The sequence below is a fragment of the Triticum aestivum genome, chromosome 5B, assembly GCF_018294505.1.
Source record: "Triticum aestivum cultivar Chinese Spring chromosome 5B, IWGSC CS RefSeq v2.1, whole genome shotgun sequence".
NCBI lineage: Eukaryota > Viridiplantae > Streptophyta > Magnoliopsida > Poales > Poaceae > Triticum > Triticum aestivum.
The window spans coordinates 473212602-473232305 of record NC_057807.1 but is presented as its reverse complement, the minus strand read 5'-3'; the positions used below and the strand labels follow the sequence as shown (position 1 = coordinate 473232305).

Here is a 19704-nt window from a genome sequence, read left to right as displayed (position 1 = left end):
GAACGTTGTAATCGCACTCTATTGGATATGGTGCGATCTATGATGTCTCTTACCGATTTACCGCTATCATTTTGGGGATACGCTCTAGAGACAGCTACATTCACTTTAAATAGGGCTCCGTCTAAATCCGTTGAGACGACACCGTATGAATTATGGTTTGGGAAGAAACCTAAGCTGTCGTTTCTAAAAGTTTGGGGATGCGATGCTTATGTCAAGAAACTTCAACCTGAAAAGCTCGAACCCAAGTCGGAAAAAAGCGTCTTCATAGGATACCCTAAGGAAACCATTGGGTATACCTTCTACCTTAGATCCGAAGGCAAGATCTTTGTTGCCAAGAACGGATCCTTTCTGGACAAAGAGTTTCTCTCGAAAGGAGTAAGTGGGAGGAAAGTAGAACTCGATGAAGTACTACCTCTTGAACCGGAAAGTAGTGCAGCTCAGGAAGATGTTCCTGTGGTGCCTACACCGACTGGAGAGGAAATTAGTGACGATGATCAAGGTACTTCGGATCAAGTTGCTACTGAACTTCATAGGTCCACAAGGACACGTTCCACACCAGAGTGGTATGGCAACCCTGTCCTGGAAATCATGTTGTTAGACAACGGTGAACCTTCGAACTATGAAGAAGCGATGGCAGGCCCAGATTCCAACAAATGGCTTGAAGCCATGCAATCCGAGATAGAATCCATGTATGAAAACAAAGTATGGACTTTGACAGACTTGCCCGATGATCGGCGAGCGATAGAAAACAAATGGATCTTTAAGAAGAAGACAGACGCGGATGGTAATATTACCATCTATAAAGCTCGACTTGTCGCTAAGGGTTATCAGCAAGTTCAAGGGGTTGACTACGATGAGACTTTCTCTCCCGTAGCAAAGCTGAAGTCCGTCCGAATCATGTTAGCAATTGCCGCATACTATGATTATGAGATATGGCAGATGGACATCAAAACGGCATTCCTTAACGGCTATCTTAAGGAAGAACTGTATATGATGCAGCCGGAGGGTTTTGTCGATCCTAAGAATGCTAACAAGGTATGCAAGCTCAAGCGATCCATTTATGGGCTGGTGCAAGCATCTCGGAGTTGGAACATTCGCTTTGATGAGATGATCAAAGCGTTTGGGTTTATGCAGACTTATGGAGAAGCCTGCGTTTACAAGAAAGTGAGTGGGAGCTCTGTAGCATTTCTCATATTATATGTTGATGACATACTTTTGATGGGAAATGATATAGAACTTTTGGACAACATTAAGGCCTACTTGAATAAGTGTTTTTCAATGAAGGACCTTGGAGAAGCTGCTTACATATTAGGCATCAAGATCTATAGGGATAGATCGAGATGCCTCATAGGTCTTCCACAAAGCACTTACCTTGATAAGATATTGAAGAAGTTCAATATGGATCTGTCCAAGAAAGGGTTCTTGCCTGTGTTGCAAGGTGTGAGATTGAGCTCGGCTCAATGCCCGACCACGGCAGAAGATAAAGAAGAGATGAGTGTCATCCCCTATGCCTCAGCCATAGGATCTATTATGTATGCCATGCTGTGTACCAGACCAGATGTAAACCTTGCCGTAAGTTTGGTAGGAAGGTACCAAAGTAATCCCAGCAAGGAACACTGGACAGCGGTCAAGAATATCCTGAAGTACCTGAAAAGGACAAAGGACATGTTTCTCGTTTATGGAGGTGACGAAGAGCTCGTCGTAAAGGGTTACATCGACGCTAGCTTCGACACAGATCTGGATGACTCTAAGTCACAAACCGGATACGTGTATATGTTGAATCGTGGAGCAGTAAGCTGGTGCAGTTGCAAATAGAGCGTCATGGCGGGATCTACATGTGAAGCGGAATACATGGCGGCCTCGGAGGCAGCGCATGAAGCAATATGAATGAAGGAGTTCATCACCGACCTAGGAGTCAAACCTAATGCGTCGGGGCTGATCACTCTCTTCTGTGACAACACTGGAGCTATTGCCCTTGCCAAGGAGCCCAGGTTTCATAAGAAGACCAGGCACATCAAGCGTCGTTTCAACTCCATCCGTGAAAATGTTCAAGATGGAGACATAGATATTTGCAAAGTACATACGGATCTGAATGTCGCAGATCCATTGACTAATCCTCTTCCGCGAGCAAAACAATGGGTGTTCGATTCATCACAATGTAACTAGATTATTGACTCTAGTGCAAGAGGGAGACTGTTGGAAATATGCCCTAGAGGCAATAATAAAAGGATTATTATTATATTTCCTTGTTCATGATAATTGTCTTTTATTCATGCTATAATTGTATTATCCGGAAATTGTAATACACGTGTGAATACATAGACCACAATATGTCCCTAGTGAGCCTCTAGTTGACTAGCTCGTTGATCAACAGATAGTCATGGTTTCCTGACTATGGACATTGGATGTCATTGATAACGGGATCACATCATTAGGAGAATGATGTGATGGACAAGACCCAATCCTAAGCATAGCACAAGATCATGTAGTTCGTTTTTCTAAAGCTTTTCCAATGTCAAGTATCTTTTCCTTAGACCATGAGATTGTGTAACTCCCGGATACCGTAGGAGTGCTTTGGGTGTACCAAACATCACAACGTAACTGGGTGACTATAAAGGTGCACTACAGGTATCTCCAAAAGTGTTTGTTAGGTTAACACGGATCGAGACTGGGATTTGTCACTCCGTATGACGGAGAGGTATCTCTGGGCCCACTCGGTAATGCATCATCATAATGAGCTCAAAGTGACCAAGTGTCTGGTCACGGGATCATGCATTACAGTACGAGTAAAGTGACTTGCTGGTAACGAGATTGAACGAGGTATTGGGATACCGACGATCGAATCTCGGGCAAGTAACGTACTGATTGACAAAGGGAATTGTATACGGGGTTGACATCATGGTTCATCTGATGAGATCATCGAGGAGCATATGGGAGCCAACATGGGTATCCAGATCCCGCTGTTGGTTATTGACCGGAGAGCAGTCTCGGTCATGTCTGCGTGTCTCCCGAACCCGTAGGGTCTACACACTTAAGGTTCGGTGACGCTAGGGTTGTAAAGATATTAGTATGCAGCAAACCGAAAGTTGTTCAGAGTCCCGGATGAGATCCCGAACGTCACGAGGAGTTCCGGAATGGTCCGAAGGTAAAGAATTATATATGGGAAGTCGAGTTTCGGCCATCGGGAAAGTTTCGGGGGTCACCGGTATTGTACCGGGACCACCGGAAGGGTCCCGCGGGTCCATCGGGTGGGGCCACCCATCCCGGACGGCCCCATGGGCTGAAGTGGGAGGGGAACCAGCCCCTGGTGGGCTGGTGCGCCCCCCTGGGCCCCCCTCTGCGCCTAGGGTTGGGAACCCTAGGGGAGGGGGCGCCTCCACTTGCCTTGGGGGGCAAGTTGCCCCCCCTTGGACGCCGCCCCCCTAGGAGATCCCATCTCCTAGGCCCGGCGCCCCCCTGGGGTCCCTATATAAAGAGGGGGGTGGGAGGGCAGCCGCACCCTGACACCTGGCGCCTCCCTTCCCCCTTGCTACACCTCTTCCTCCCGTAGTCGCTTGGCGAAGCCCTGCCGGATCCCTGCTGCAGCCACCACCACGCCGTCGTGCTGCTGGATCTTCATCAACCTCTCCTTCCCCCTTGCTGGATCAAGAAGGAGGAGACTTCACCTTGACCGTACGTGTGTTGAATGCGGAGGTGCCGTCCGTTCGGCGCTAGGATCTCCGGTGATTTGGATAACGATGAGTACAACTCCCTCAACCCCGTTCTCTTGAACGCTTCCGCTCGATCTACAAGGGTATGTAGATGCACTCCTCTCTCTCGTTGCTAGATGAACTCATAGATTGATCTTGGTGAACGTAGGAAAATTTTTATTTTATGCAACGTTCCCCAACAAAACACACAAGCAAGCAACGGATATAACACAATATAGCTTGCACAAGTAAAGGTAAGAGATAACCAAAAGGGGAACCAATGGAGACGAGGATGTGTTACTGAAGTTCCTTCCTTTTGAGGGGAAGTACGTCTCCGTTAGAGCGGTGTGGAGGCACAATGCTCCCCAAGAAGCCACTAGGGCCATCCTATTCTCCTCACACCCTCACACAATGCGAGATGCCGTGATTCCACTATTGGTGCCCTTGGAGGCGGCGACCGAACCTTTACAAACAAGGTTGGGGTGATCTCCACAACTTAATTAGAGGCTCCCAATGACACCAAGAAGCTTCACCACAATGTACTATGGCTCCCCGGTGACCTCAACCGTCTAGGGTGCTCAAACACCCAAGAGTAACAAGATCCGCAAGGGATTAGTGGGGGAAATCAAATTTCTCTTGGTGGAAGTGTAGCTCGGGGCCTTCTCAACCAAACCCTAGAAAATCAACAAGTTTGATTGGCTAGGGAGAGAGATCGGGCGAAAATGGAGCTTGGAGCAACAATGGAGCTTGGGGTTGGAAGAGGTGAGTCTTCTTGGAGAAAAAGACCCCTTTATATAGTGGGGGGACACATCCAACTGTTATGCAGCCTGCAGCCCGCATCTGGGCGGTACTACCATTGCGGGAGTAGTAGTACCGCTGCCACAGCGGTACTACCGCTGTGGCAAGCAGGCATAGGGCAACCAGGGCTGAGGGAGAAGAAGTACCCGCACTAGGGCGGTACTACTGCCCTGAGGCGGTACTACTGCCGATAAGCGGTACTACCGCCCTGAGGGCGGTACTACTGCCGCTCCCTACAGCCGCTGGAAAATAGGGGAAGGCTACGAGCTGAGCGGCAGTTGGAGCGGACGTAGGAGCGGTACTTCTGCTAATCAAGCGGTACTACCATACCCTACTGTCGTCCCTACTATTGCTCCCCTGCGTGGTCCTTTATGGAAACCCGACACGAAAAATTGAGACCACGGCAGGGGCGGTAGTATCAGCGGCACTAATAAGCAGTACTACCGCCCTGGCCGCGGTACTACCGCTTGGCACCCAGCATCCCTTGTTTTGCACAGCACGGATAATCCAAAGAAGCAGGAAGAACGCGAGGGTGCAAGGAAAGTGTGAATGTGATGATTCCACCCCTACTCTTCCAAAATGGATCCCCTCTTGATAGTACGGTTATCCCTACGACTCAATTCCACCTAAAAGAAACGAAGGAAAATAATCCGTCTAAAGTGAGGACCTCGAGGGGTAACAATCGCATAGTGCCCTTATATTAGATAAGCTGAAAATCTTAATGCACACGATTAGTCCCCAAAAGTACTGTCATCAATCACCAAAACAAACCAGGGAAAAAGATGCCCTAACAATCTCCCCCTTTTTGGTGGACTGATGACAACACGGGATTTGCACAAAATATAGTAACTGGAAATTAAGCAAACCAGCTCCCAACAAAATATAGACGGGCTCCCCCTAGAGGTGTGCACCAAGGAAATTAGCATGAAAGGCTATGTGCACATCTTTAGGATCAAACTCCCCCTATATTTTATAGACAGGCAACATCCTTGTATATAAGAATAATAACATCTACAGCTAAGCAAGGACAAGCATGCGAGCAATAATATAAGTGTCGATAATGATGCATCTCACATGATAACAGAGTACTTGAGACTAAAGTAGATAAGATAGGGTAGTTCACATATGTCTTACACCATATGGTCTCACTCATAGCCGAAAGAAAGCGAACGAACACGATGAACACGAACGGACACAAACACGCAAACACAAAGCCCAAAGCAAAACCCTAACTCTCCCCATTTGGCATCAAGACACCAAAGGGAAAGTGATGACACAAGACACGATGGTAGTAGATCTCCATGGCATCACCAGTCATGCTCCTCCTCCTGCTTAGAGTCATTTGCAACACGGGGAGAAGCATGAACTCCGGTGTCCTCCTCAGTGTCAGACCACGGGTAGTGCAGTCTGATCCAAGACTCCTCATCAGTGATCCGCTCCTCAGAGCCATCTGCAACCTCAAGGCCAACCTGTCTCATAATGGCCTTGTCACGACAATGAGCCATCTTGGCCTCCTTGTGAGCCTTGTACTGGCCCTTGGCCTGAAAGCAGAATAGACGCTTCATCTTCTCCTTGAGTTTCTTCGCCCAAGAGGGCTCCTCAGATGGGGGCACATACTCCTGCCCATCATCATCCTCATCATCTGCATCAGGTAAGATAGTCTCCTGCACTGGAGGGGCCTGAGTAGACGAACTCCACTTCTCCTTCTGACGCAGCTCGATAGTATCATGAGAAAACATGTTATCTGTGACAAGCTCCTCATCTGGAAACTTGGCTGCCCAAGTGTCCTCGATAAGCTGCATAAGTAGGGTCCATAAATGATGCACTTGTGCTCCATGACAGCAGAGTGAAGTTCAGACCACATCACATGTGACACATCCAGCACCTGCTGAGAGCCCTGCTGTTCTTGACAGAATAGAAGCAAGTCAACAAGGTAAGAGTGCACCGGATCCAAGTTGCCGACCCGAGGGCCAGAGCTGATAAGATCTGAAAGATCTGATGCATGGTGTTCTGGAAGATCTGATGCATGATGTCTAGGAAGGGCCAGAGCTCATAAGAAACCTTCCCAATCTCAGACACCTTCCTGGTAGAATAGGGCCAAAGCTTTTCCTTATGAGTAGCGGCAATCTCCTTATGAGGGCGAAACCCAAGTGGGGTCTATGCACCCTCATCATTGTATGATAAGCTGACCATGAAGTCCTTCCATGGTGCGTACAGATGACGACCATTGGTCATCCAAGATAGAGTACGGGCTGGATCATGCCCAAAGTGAATGGTGGCAAAGTACTGGGCCACGAGCTCGGCATCAAAGTCCTTGTTGAAAGAAATGATCCTCTTGATGTCCAACTCCTCACACCTCTGCAAAGCATTTCTAAAGTATGGAAAGTCCTTCTCCATGTGCGAGAGATCGACAGACTTGACCTTCACAAACAAGTTCTTCTTTTGCTTCAAGACATCATGATAGATGGACTGCTGAAACCTGTTCCAGAACGGACGCCTCTGAAGAGCAGGCTCCTGGTCCACATGGTAGGGATTGTGCTTCCTCTTGGTACAGAACTCCATTGCAGACATCTGATTAGCAAGCTTGCGCCCAGCGGAGGTCTTCGGCGTAGGGACCTTGGCCTTGCATTTTGGCGGCTCAGTCGAGCCACCCGCAGCATCAGTAGCAGCAGACTCTGGTGCATCCAAAGTGCGATAATGCTACACACAGTTCGGGACCCCCTACCCAAGATCCGCCGGTTTTGACACCGACATTGGTGCTTTCATTGAGAGTTCCTCTGTGTCGTCACCCTTAGGCCCGATGGCTTCTTCGATCGTCAACCACGACGCTGTCCAGGGTGAGACTTTTCTCCCCGGACAGATCTTCGTATTCGGCGGCTTCGCACTACGGGCCAATTCACTTGGCCATCTGGAGCAGATCGAAAGCTATGCCCCTGGCCATCAGGTCAGATTTGGAAGCCTAAACTACACGGACGATATCCACGGGGACTTGATCTTCAACGGATTCGAGCCACAGCCGAGCGCGCCACACTGTCATGATGGGCATGATCTAGCTCTGCCGCCGGACAGTGCCCCGAGCGCCCGCTCAGGTGTCCGCTCCGACCATTAGCTCGAAGCCGGCTGTGCCAGTCGGGGATGGTTGGTTGGACGCCACCCTAGGAGCCGCAATCTCTACGGCGATAGAGCCGAATACCAGCCTAGTCCTTTGCAAGGCCCGTGACTCCAAGGTGCCGGACTCCGTTCCGGACTCCGAATATTCCGCACCCCTTCCGATCAAACCCGATTGGGCTCCGATCATGGAGTTCACCGCCGCGGACGTCTTTCAGCACTCGCCCTTCGGTGATATCCTAAATTCACTAAAGTCTCTCTCTTTGTCAGGAGAGCCCTGACCGAACTATGGTCAGCAGGGTTGGGATGCGGACGACGAAGAAATTCGAGACCCACCCACCACCCACTTTGTACGCACTGTCGACGATCTAACCGACATGCTCGACTTCAACTCCGAAGACATCGACGGTATGGACGCCGATGAAGGAGACGACCAAGAACCAGCACCTATAGGGCACTGGAAGGCCACCTCGTCATACGACATATACATGGTGGACACCCCCAAAGCAGGGGATGGTGATGAAAAAGCGGAGGACGACCCCTCCAAGAAGCAACCCAAGCGCCGACTCAGCGGCGCCGCTCTAAATCCCGCCAAAGCAAGAACGGCGAATCCGGCACCGGAGACAACAATACCCCGGACAGTGCCGAAGACAACCCCCTCCAGCAGGATTCAGCGCAGGAGGACGAAGGAGCCAGCCCTCATGAGAGAGCGGCAGACAGAGAGGTCGAGGACGACAATTATATGCCTCCCTCCAAAGACGAGGCAAGCCTCGACGACGACGAATTCGTCGTGCCAGAGGATCCCGTCGAACAAGAGCATTTCAAACGCAGGCTTATGGCCACGGCGAGCAGCCTCAAGAAAAAACAGCAGCAGCTTAGAGCTGACCAAGACTTGCTAGCCGACAGATGGACTGAAGTCCTGGCGGCCGAGGAATATAAACTCGAACGCCCCTCCAAGAGTTACCCAAAGCACAGGCTGCTACCCCAACTAGAGGAGGAAGCAACTAAACCTACATCACCAGCGTACGATGTGCCCGATCGGCCACCCCGTGGCCGGGACAGAGAGGCCCTTCGGCCCTCAATCCAAGCCGCACCCCGGTGCCGCTCTAAGAATACCAGAGCATGGGGAAACGCAACAGGCCTGCAAGACATATTGGAGGATAAGGCAATTCAAACAAGATCGATCTACGGATCGCGTGGGCGCCCCACATCACGTGACGATAACCGTCACGCCCGATATGATAAATACGGCCAGGCTGAATACAACAGACAAAGCTCATCTGAGCTATGTCGTGATATAGCCCAGTACAGGGGTGCCACACACCCACTATGCTTCACAGAGGAAGTAATGGATCATCAAATCCCCGAGGGTTTTAAACCCGTAAACATCGAATCATACGATGGCACAACTGATCCCGACGTATGGATCGAGGATTATCTCCTTCATATCCACATGGCCCATGGTGATGATCTACACGCCATCAAATACCTCCCGCTCAAGCTTAAAGGACCAGCTCGGCATTGGCTTAACAGCCTGCCAGCAGAGTCAATTAGTTGCTGGGAGGACCTGGAATCCGCATTCCTTGACAACTTCCAGGGCACTTATGTGCGACCACCAGACGCCGATGACCTAAGCCACATATCCAGCAGCCAGAGGAATCGGCCAGACAATTCTGGACACGGTTCCTAACCAAGAAAAATCAAATAGTCGACTGTCCGGACGCCGAGGCCCTTGCAGCCTTCAGGCACAACATCCGAGACGAATGGCTTGCCCGGCACCTAGGACAGGAAAAGCCGAAATCTATGGCAGCCCTCACGACACTCATGACCCGCTTTTGTGCGGGAGAAGACAGCTGGCTAGCTCGCAGCAATAACATAACCAAGAGCCCTGGCAATTCGGATACCAAGGATAACAATGGCAGGTCACGTCGCAACAAGCACAAGCGCCGCATTAACAGCGACAATACTGAGGATACGACAGTCAATGCCGGATTCAGAGGCTCTAAACCCGGTCAGCGGAAGAAGCCATTCAAAAGAAACCCTACGGGCCCATCCAGTTTAGACCGGATACTCGATCGCTCGTGTCAGATACACGGCACCCTTGAACAACCAGCCAACCACACCAACAGGGATTATTGGGTGTTCAAGTAGGCAGGCAAGTTAACTGCCGAAACCAGAGACAAGGGGCTGCATAGCGATGATGAGGAGGAGCCCCGGCCGCCGAACAACAGAGGACAGAAGGGCTTCCCCCCGCAAGTGCGGACGGTGAACATGATATACGCAACCCATATCCCCAAGAGGGAGCGGAAGCGCGCTCTAAAGGACGTCTGTGCGTTGGAGCCAGTCGCCCCAAAGTTCAACCCATGGTCCTCCTGCCCGATCACTTTTGATCGAAGGGACCACCCCACTAGCATTCGTCATGGTGGATTCGCCGCATTGGTCCTAGACCCAATCATCGATGGATTTCACCTCACTAGAGTCCTAATGGACGACACCAATAGCCTGAACCTGCTTTATCAGGATACAGTGTGAAAAATGGGTATAGATCCCTCAAGGATTAAACCCACAAAGACAACCTTTAAAGGCGTCATACCAGGTGTCGAAGCCAGCTGTACAGGCTCGGTTACACTCGAAGTGGTCTTCGTATCCCCGAATAATTTCCGAAGCAAAGAGTTAATCTTTGACATAGTCCCATTCCGCAGTGGCTATCATGCCCTGCTCGGACGAACCGCATTTGCAAAATTCAATGCGGTGCCGCACTGTGCATATCTCAAGCTCAAGATGCCAGGCCCTCGCGGAGTCATCACGGTAAATGGAAACACCGAACGCTCTGTCTGAACGAAGGAGCACACGGCGGCCCTGGCGGCGGAAGTACAGAGTAGCCTCTCAAGGCAATTCTCCAATCCAGGTGTTAAACGTCCGGACAACGTCAAGCGAGCCCGAAGTAACCTACAACAAAACCGGCTGGCACGTTCCGAGCAAGCATAGCAGTGCGGCCCCAACCCCAGCCCTCGCCAGATGGCGATATCGGTACCACGCGTACATAATTACGCTTTGGAAATACCATGGGCATAAGGGGAGGGGCACAACTACGGCATGCCCAGAATGCGGCTCAACCGCACTAAGGGGCTCCCCATTCCGCCATTTCTTTTTTATATATACTTTCAGGACCCAACTATTCGGAAGGCCTGTCCGGCAATACACTCGCCAAACACACGATGCAACAGCCAGGGAGAGAACAAGCCACGGCAAATGTCCAGGTGGTCTCTATAACGAGCTAAATACCTGTTTTACTTAAAGTCCCGCAGCTTACCCCTGGAGGGGGATATGTCAAATAATCCCATCTCTTGTTTATCGCACTATTTGTATCGTTCTGCTTTCATAGCAGCCCTTTTTAATAAACAATGCATAGCTCTTATCTATTATTGTATTCATCTATTTTTTGTACAAATATGTTCAGTCATGACATTATGCAACCGTACACTCTGGTACGGCCAATACACCAGGGGCTTAAGCACCCCATAACATGGTGTGAGAAGACCGAACACTCTCACGAGTGCGGCACCCCGAACTTATAGAACTATATGCATCGGCTCCGAATCATGTCTTGGGTCAATAGTTGGGTTTGCCCAGCTCGCATGTTTTGGTACCTTACGTTCCGCAATGTTGGCTAAGGTAGCGCTGGGAGAACTACTGCGATTGTGTCCCAGTTGAGCTGGGTTAACACCTCAGTAGAGAAAGCTAAAACTGACCGTCATGATAGTGCGAGAGACCGGTCGCTGTTCGCGAGGTTTTTTCGAGTCCTTAAAGACTTATGCCGCTTAGAGCGAGGAGCCGGACTTATCCGGCCTAGGCGTGGATAGCGCCCCGAACTCGGTCTTCCGAATACTAGGGGCTTCGCCGAAATTTAAAATTATCTTTACCGCTTTACCTCTTTACCTACTAATAAACCAGCTAGTGCTTCTGGTCGTCCGTCGCATGCTTTTGCAAAAAGACCCTTCACTTTTTCTAAAATTGAACCCGCACTCCCTACGTAAGTGGCTCTGGGGAAAACGATTCGGTAAAGAATCCCTTTCGCGTATCCTCTGTTTCTTGGTATTCAGACCGGCAGTTGGAGGCGGCCGCGGCGAACGGGACGGACGAGGTGGCGGAGCAGGGGCCCCGGCGAGTGGGGAGCTGGAGGCACAGCGCATCCGGCGCCGCACGGGGACTACGAGCCGGCGGCGCACCTGTCACCCACCAGCGCAGACCCCAAGGCCGTGCCGACGAGGAAGGAGAGAATCAGGATGAGGAGGATGTCGCTACGGCAGCGAAGGTAGCCAGCAGCCTGATGAAGCATCTACGGCCCAGCTTCTCCGGCGCGCCATTCGGAGATGGGACGGACGATCGAGGCGAAGGACGATGGAGAGGTGGTCGGAGGCGGCGAGCTCCAAGGCAGGCGGGTTGATGCGGTTCCAGATGGACGACGGCTTCGCGGGCGGCTGGGCCGAATCAGCTGCCGTGGCCCAAGCGCGGACGAACGTGCGTTCCTCTCGTCGTCGTCCTCCCGACGGCAGGCCAGGCAGGCGGCAAGAGCTTCTCCGTTCTCCTTGGCGACCTCAAGGTCCCGCTCTTCGGGGTGCTGCTCCAGCAGAGCAGCAGCACGCACTCGAATGGCAGGGGCGGCCGCCATGGTTTGAGGACGTGCTGCGGGCGTCGATGGCTACCGCGCCCCGGAGGTGGTGGACGCGCGGCGACACTCTTTGGGCGTGCTCTTGCTGGATCTGCTCAACGGCAAGTCCTCGACGCACGCGTCGCTGCAGGATGGCGACGGCGGCATGCTGGACCTGCCGCGGTTGGTGCAGTCGGTGGTGCGCGAGGAGTGGACGACCGAGGTGATTGGCGTGGAGCTGGTGCGGCTAGGCGCCGCGCCGAGGAGAAGATGGACTCACTACCGCTGGCACCGGCGAAGCTACGACATAGCACGCCGCTGGCCTGGCCAGCACCGGCGCTCCGCACACATCCCTGCCTGACGGCCCTCCATCACATAGATACACAAACACAACAGCGAGCTTCAGTTATCTGAATTTTCGGTGCAGTGTCGTGATTTGGATGGACGCCCGAACACAACAGCGAGGCCAGCTTCAGTTCTCTGAATCTTCAGTGCAGTGTCGTGATTTGGATGGAATTGGAGACCGTGTCCTTCTCCAACATAAGTCAATTTCCAATGTAATCGAATTCGAGTCTCTGTTCTTCTCCAAGGCAAAAGCATGTAGTACCCGACCCGGATTGGACTTGGCTGTCATAAGGAGGGATCCTCGACCGGAACGTCCATCAGGCCACGTCCCTCGACCAGAATCTCCATCAAATCCCATCACATTGCAACTTTCAGAGGAACATCCAATGTCGCTGGCGGAGGAAAATCATCCGTCCAGCCGTACTATGCCGAGTTCGCCGGCGGAAGAAGAACACCCATCGAGCCCTCCATCGCCTGAGGCGGCTACACAAAGGTATTTCTCCCCATGAAAGTTACTACACCTGAGGCTAGCATGTTTGCATCTCTGAATATTTTTTAGAGATTTGTTCATGATTGTTTGTTGTCTGAACAAGACACGTATCTGAAGATTCAGTATTGACTTACACCTTGGAGTTTACATCTGTTGTGGTGTTCCTCTATTCTAAACTGAACCATGCTAATCCGACCAAGTTTGGGCCTACACATAGTCAAAAGTTTGAGTGATAGTTATGTTCCAGTTGCATTTATATTCAGATTTCACAGAAGGAACAAAGTTCCAGGAAAAACAACCTGTTAGTGTGTTCCTTGACGTTATACACCTGAGCACCCCTACTGTTAGCACCAAAATTAGCATTATTCTTGGCATGTATATGAATACTTTGTTTGCATGATTATTTGATTGAAGTAGGGCAGAATAACAGTAAACTGAACCATGAAATTTTAGAACCAGAAAGTAGGCATATACATCGTCATTAGCTCATTTTTCTGAAGTTGCTCCATGTTACTCCAGTTTTAGGTTCTGTCCAGTGATGTTCATCAGACATGTCACAGTGCGTGTATGCTGTAAGCGATAGGCAACGGACTATGGGGAACATATTTGTTTTTTTATAACCATTTTCTGATTGTTGTTTTCCTGTAGGATATGTCATTACTTTTTTAGTGGGTAGTGACTGCACTACCTAACTGACTATGATGTACTACCTCTGTTTCAACTGATTCCAGCTCAATGTGTCATCACTATTTAAATTATTTATTAGATGCTCGATGAAATTCAGAACTAAGCAATTTTTTCTTCCGTCTTTTCAGTGATGGGAGGTAGATTGAGCTGATAAATTTCTGCACCCACCTTGAGGTCCATAACGTTCTCCTAATTATATGCAGCCCAATTCGTATAGATGTATTTGTTTGAGGGAGAGGACTATCTGTGATCAGAAGCAACAGTATGTGATCATCATGTGTGCGAGAGATGGCAGGAGTATGTGATATGTATTTCTGTGTACACTACTAATATGTATTGACTGTTCATGTTGGTACAGTAGGTTCATGATTGCTTATGGAAACAATAAAATTACTTGAGGAGGATTTTATGAGTATGTACTTTGAGACTTGAGAGGCTGTTATTGACATGGATTCTCCGTCTACTAGAGAGGCTGATGTCAAATCAACATTGGAACAAGGGCAATAGAAGTGGAATGAGGTGAAGTCCTATCGATACCTATAATTCATTGATTAACTCAAACAAATGATACTAGACATCAACTACTGCAATTGATCCATGAATATTTGTTAGGTTGTAGTATCTATCTAACATCTAGAAGGGAACAATGCGATGAACATTTTTTTCTCAAGGTTATGTATATGAGTATATCTTTAAAATGTGGTACAGAGAGCAGAAGGTCTTAAATGCTTGCAAATCCTCAGTTTTAAGAGAATAAGATACAGTCTTAATTTATATCCAGATCTATTTTTGTATTATTGGAATTCTGAACAGGAGAAGGTTGTTAGCTCGTCGTGTGGTCGATTTGGTTTCTGGAAATTCTTTCGCATACTATGTTTGAGAGCTTTTGTTCTTGAGTTCTTCTGGTGGAGGGAATCAGAAGTGATTCTTCTGCAATGTGAGGAGATCTCCAAATCAAGCCAGCCTCCAAGAGAAGACAACAAGTAGTACATCTCTACCCAGACGAGCTGAATCTGAACGACTCAGATTGTCATGTTACCGTGTACCAGTCCGGCAGATGTGCAAGTGCAACTACATTGGTTGAGTGTAAGGCAGACTGATTCATCTGCGTGAAGCCAGTATGACAAGGCTAAGTGTACACAAGGTAAAAAAACACAATAAATATGGCCCCTTGATATTTCTGTTTATGGGTTGTTTTTAGGGGAGCTCATAGTTTAGCAGTTCTCTTCTGTGCTAATCTGAATTGTAGGTGGCCCATTGTTTAATTGCTCATGCACATTATTAATTGTGGTTTGCATCGTCAATCTGCACTTTGGTAGGAGCACTTAGGAGTTCCTGACTATTCTCTGGGCAACCTCCTATATTTTATAGTAGTTCAACTTAGCCTTTATTTGTGGCAAACCATGATTCTGTACTACACCTTGGAATCTTTTTTAGCTGATTTATTATGCAAAGTACAGTAGTAACTTTGTTTGGATCTGAACTTATATCACTCTAAGAACTTCTACATAGAATGATTTATCATCACTAGAATATTTATACCCCGTTTTAATGCACGGGCATGTTTTCTTGCAAAATTTATTTTAAATGTTTTTTGCTGGTTGATTATGTTTGGAGTTCCTTTCTTTGTTATTATCTTCATTGCATTGGCAGTTTCTTTTATCCGGTACCATTTTTGTGGTTATATATGCTTTACTTATTCACTTAGAATATCAATGTCTTATCGGTGAATCGGTTCACTTGCACAAGGATCTTGCCAAAACATCAAGTTTCCCGAACATAAAAATTATGTCATTTCGGTGGAACAAAGAATTAATCTCTAGCACGGTGAAACAAATAATTTATCTCTAGCACTAAAATTATGTTTCTTACTAACAAGAATGTACCACTGCAGTATTTTTATTATGTTACGACTAATCGTTGGGTTGCTCCATTAGCAAGAAGTCAATTTGTCAGTGGAAACATAGCTGCAAGGATGCGATATTTCAACTTTGAGGTTACTTAAGCTTTTGGATTTCAGATTTAATTGCCATCATGAAACTGGTATGCAATGGAGCTGCACTTGCACGCACATGCTGATTTCTAAATATCGCACAGTACTATAGTTGTGATCCTCTAAATAGCTTATTTTTTAGCACAGTCTTGCGGAATAGTTACAGTGAACAAAAAGCTTGCATTTGATTGATTTGATTTGTTAGTTTTTTGAATGGCGCTGCCCCTATTAGGCTAAGTAGAAGCACTATACCGGGACTAAAGTACATCAGGTTACCTTTCATGAGGTCTGTGGAATTTTTGTAATTTGTGGTATTGGTATTTTTGGAATTATTCTGGGTACAAGGAAAGAAGTGACAGAGAACTGCAATTTTTTTGTGGTAAAATTTACTGAAATTGGTGTTTCTTTTCAAGATTATATTACTGTTTGCCCATTTGATCCTTGGATGATCTACTAATTTTCTTTTCTATTACTTGCGGATAATTTGCTTCAGTTCATCAAATTACCTGGGGAAACATGCTCATTGTTTATCTAAAGATATATTGGGCATCAGTCCACCTGTCATGAGGTCTCTAAACTTTTTAGGCATGTTTATTTTCTGAATAATTTATTGGAGATACTATGCTTGGACTCACAAATGCATGTAGTGCTTCCACTAGAGGGATGTTCTTCATTTTTTCTGTGTTATTCCTCTTTCAAGTTTTTGGTCCTTGAAAAGTAATAGTACTTGCTAGGTTTCTAGCTTTACTTTTTTTGTAGTACAAGCTAAATGTATATGCCTGAATTTACATATCAGAGTGTTTGAGTTGATTAAGGGTATGAGAGAGAACAATTTTCATTCTCAAACAACACCCGACATCATTAATTTTCTTATTTACCAATTGAAACACGAGGCAATAATAGCACAACTTAAGTGTGTGAACATATCAATATAAAATGATTGGCCGGATTATGTTTTTATGCATTCTAGAAGTGGCATTTCCGTGAAATTACAAACTAGCTTTACATTTTTCTCGGAACATTTTGTGAAATTTTATTGGAGAATATTTTTCTCCTTTTCCATCGTTCGTTGCCCATTCGTCCCATTCTGCTCCTGTTTGTCATGAGTAATGTGACAATAGAGGACGTAAACTTGTGGGGGCTTTTGGCCATGGGGCTATTGGGCTAGAGGCATGTGATATATTTTTCTCCCGTTGCAACGCATGGGCCCTTTTGCTAGTAGAATTCTATGGCTAAGTGAGAGTGATAAAGCATTATAAGTCTGATGGCCTGGTTCGTTGTGCTGAGCGCCTCCCTAGATGGACCCAAGAATGGGAACAAGAGCGCTCAGGTTTATCCCGAACACCCCAGCACTCGTGGCATGGGGGTAGAAGCCGTCGACTTGCATCTCTCAGATTTGATAAACGGCCGCACAGAAGGTAATATTTTAAATTAACAAGCGTTGCTTAATGCATATGAACAAAGTTTTCAGCGTACAGGATAACAGATGCGAGTCTACTCAAAAATTACATCTTTGGAGCATTCACCCGCTATAAGGCGGGCACCCTTCAGGACGCCCTTATAATACATCTCGGGCGTGCAATACTCCTTGCCTAGCGGTGGCGCGTCCGTCAATAGCTTCTTAGCGTCCAGCTTGCCCCATTGCACTTTAGCACGGGCGAGGGCCCGACGGGCACCTTGAATACAGACGGAGCGCTTGACGACTTCAATCCACGGACAAGCGTCCATCAGCCACCGCACCAGACCAAAGTAACTCCCAAGCATGGCTTCTCTAGGCCACAGCCGAACTATGAGGCCCTTCATGGCCTGTTCGGCCACCTTGTGGAGTTCGACCAGCTGCTTCAGTTGGTCGCTCAGGGGCACCGGATGTCCAGCCTCAGGATATTGAGACCAAAACACCTTTTCCGTCGAGCTCCCCTCCTCGGCTCGGTAGAATGCGGCAGCATCAGACACACTACGGGGCAGATCCGCGAACGCTCCTGGAGAGCTCCGGATTCGGGTAAGTAACAGATAATTTACTTCTATATTCTTGCTTTGCATAAAGAATGCCTTACCCGCCGCTATCTTCTTCATCGCCTCGATCTCCTGGAGGGCCTTCTGGGCTTCGGCCTTAGCGGTCTTGGCACTCTCAAGAGCCAAGGCGAGCTCGGACTCTCGAGTCTTCGAGTCACGCTCCAAACTCTCGTGTTTCTCCACGAGAGCCTGGAGCTCTTGCCGCACCTCCGCCACCCGCGCCTCCTGCTTCTCTCGCTCGGTGCGCTCCAAGGCCGCACTATTTTCGGCCTTGGACACCGCTTCCTTCAGGGTCGCCACCTCGGCCGTGGCCCCTGCAACATTTGCGTTGGTCCTGTCACTATTTGCAACCAAGTATTTCTATATACATTTACATGTGGTATTACATACCCTCCTTGTCCTCGAGCTGCTTCTTGGCACGGCCGAGCTCGTTCTCGGACCACTCGAGGCTCTCCTTCAATGCATTGACCTTCGCAGTCAGTGCGGCAGAGGTCAGCAGCGCAGCCTGCATTCCCATATTGACATACTTATGTTAGACTCCTGCGTATATCTTTTTAGATCCTTAGCTCGGCTTTTCTTTCCGAACACCAAACTAAGCATCAGGGGCTACTGTCTATGCGGTAACATTTTTATATGTTTTGAATACATACCTCAAAGCCTGTTAACAGACTTGTACAGGCTTCTGTCAGCCCGCTCTTGGCGGACTGAGCCTTCTGAATCACCGCACTCATAATAGTGTGGTGTTCTTCGTCGATGGAGGCGCCGTTAAGCACCTCCAGCAAATCGTCTGGTGCCCCCAGGTGGACGGAGGTCGCCGGCGTCGTAGGCTTGCCCTTCTTACGAAGGCGCCGCCTGTCGGACTCTAGAACCCTTGATGGTTCCGGAGCAGTGTCCGGCCCAGGGCCGGACTTAGATCCCTCTGGGGCTTTACCCCCTTTGGGCCTAGAGTCCGGGAGGTCGCCTTGCGGCGCCTCCAGGACCACCTCCTCCTGGTTTAGTCCCTTTTGGGACTCCACCTCGGCATCGTCCGTAGGGAGAGGGGAGGAGGCCGTCGGGAGTGAAGCGCTATTCACGTCCGACGAATCCAGGGAGCCGCTCGTCGAATCGCCGAGCTGAGCCCTGGGCGGACTGCATGATTGAATTCGGCGTCAGAAGGTACCATACAATAGAGGAACGCCATAAGTTATTCTGTTATCCGGACACTTACGATTTTGCCAGGGGCTTGACCCTGGATGGCCATTCTTCCCCGCCGTCTTCGGCATCGAAGGCGTAGTCCGGCAGAAGGGTCCTCCCCTTCTTGGACCCTCCGGCCTCCCCAGTTGGGGCGGCCTTCCTTTTATTTCCTCCCCCCGTTGGAGGGGGAGAGGCTTCTTCTTCTTCCTCCTCCTCGTCCTCAGAGGCGGAGGGTGCTTCGGGGTTGTCAGGCGATGAATCCGACACCACTAGGCGCCGGGAACTCTTTCGAGTCCCGTGGCCTTCTTCTTGGTCTTCTTCTCTGGCACCACGTGAGGTGCCGGGACCAGCAGCCCTGTCAATCGGGTGTCCGCTGGGTCTTATGGTAAGGGAGCCGGACAGTTCACCTGCCCGGACGTCTTCAGCCAGTCCGGTCAAAGGAAAGGGAGGTTAGATCCCACATAGAGTCAGACTATGAAAGATAAGAGTCCCGTAAAGGGTAGAATAGCTTACCTCGCTAGCCTGACGCCACGAGCTGAATCCGCGATCTTCGGTAGCGGATGCGGGTGCCTCAGCGCCCTTAAACAGCACCTTCCAGGCATCTTCGTATGTAGTGTCGAAAAGCTTGCTCAAGGTTTGGTGTTGTGCCGGATCGAACTCCCACAATTTGAAGGCCCGTTGTTGGCATGGGAGGATCCGGCGGATGAGCATGACCTGGACTACGTTGACAAGCTTTAGATTCTTGTTCACCAGCTTT

At 49.0% G+C, this 19704-nt stretch overlaps 1 long non-coding RNA gene across 1 annotated transcript; it reads left to right on the top strand.

The window, feature by feature from the left end:
* Nucleotides 1–12420: 12420 nt before the first annotated feature.
* On the top strand, nucleotides 12421–16764 carry LOC123112561 (uncharacterized). Its single transcript, XR_006455584.1, has 3 exons — nucleotides 12421–13084; nucleotides 13897–14287; nucleotides 14582–16764. It is a non-coding gene; the product is annotated as an uncharacterized lncRNA (long non-coding RNA).
* Nucleotides 16765–19704: the final 2940 nt, after the last annotated feature.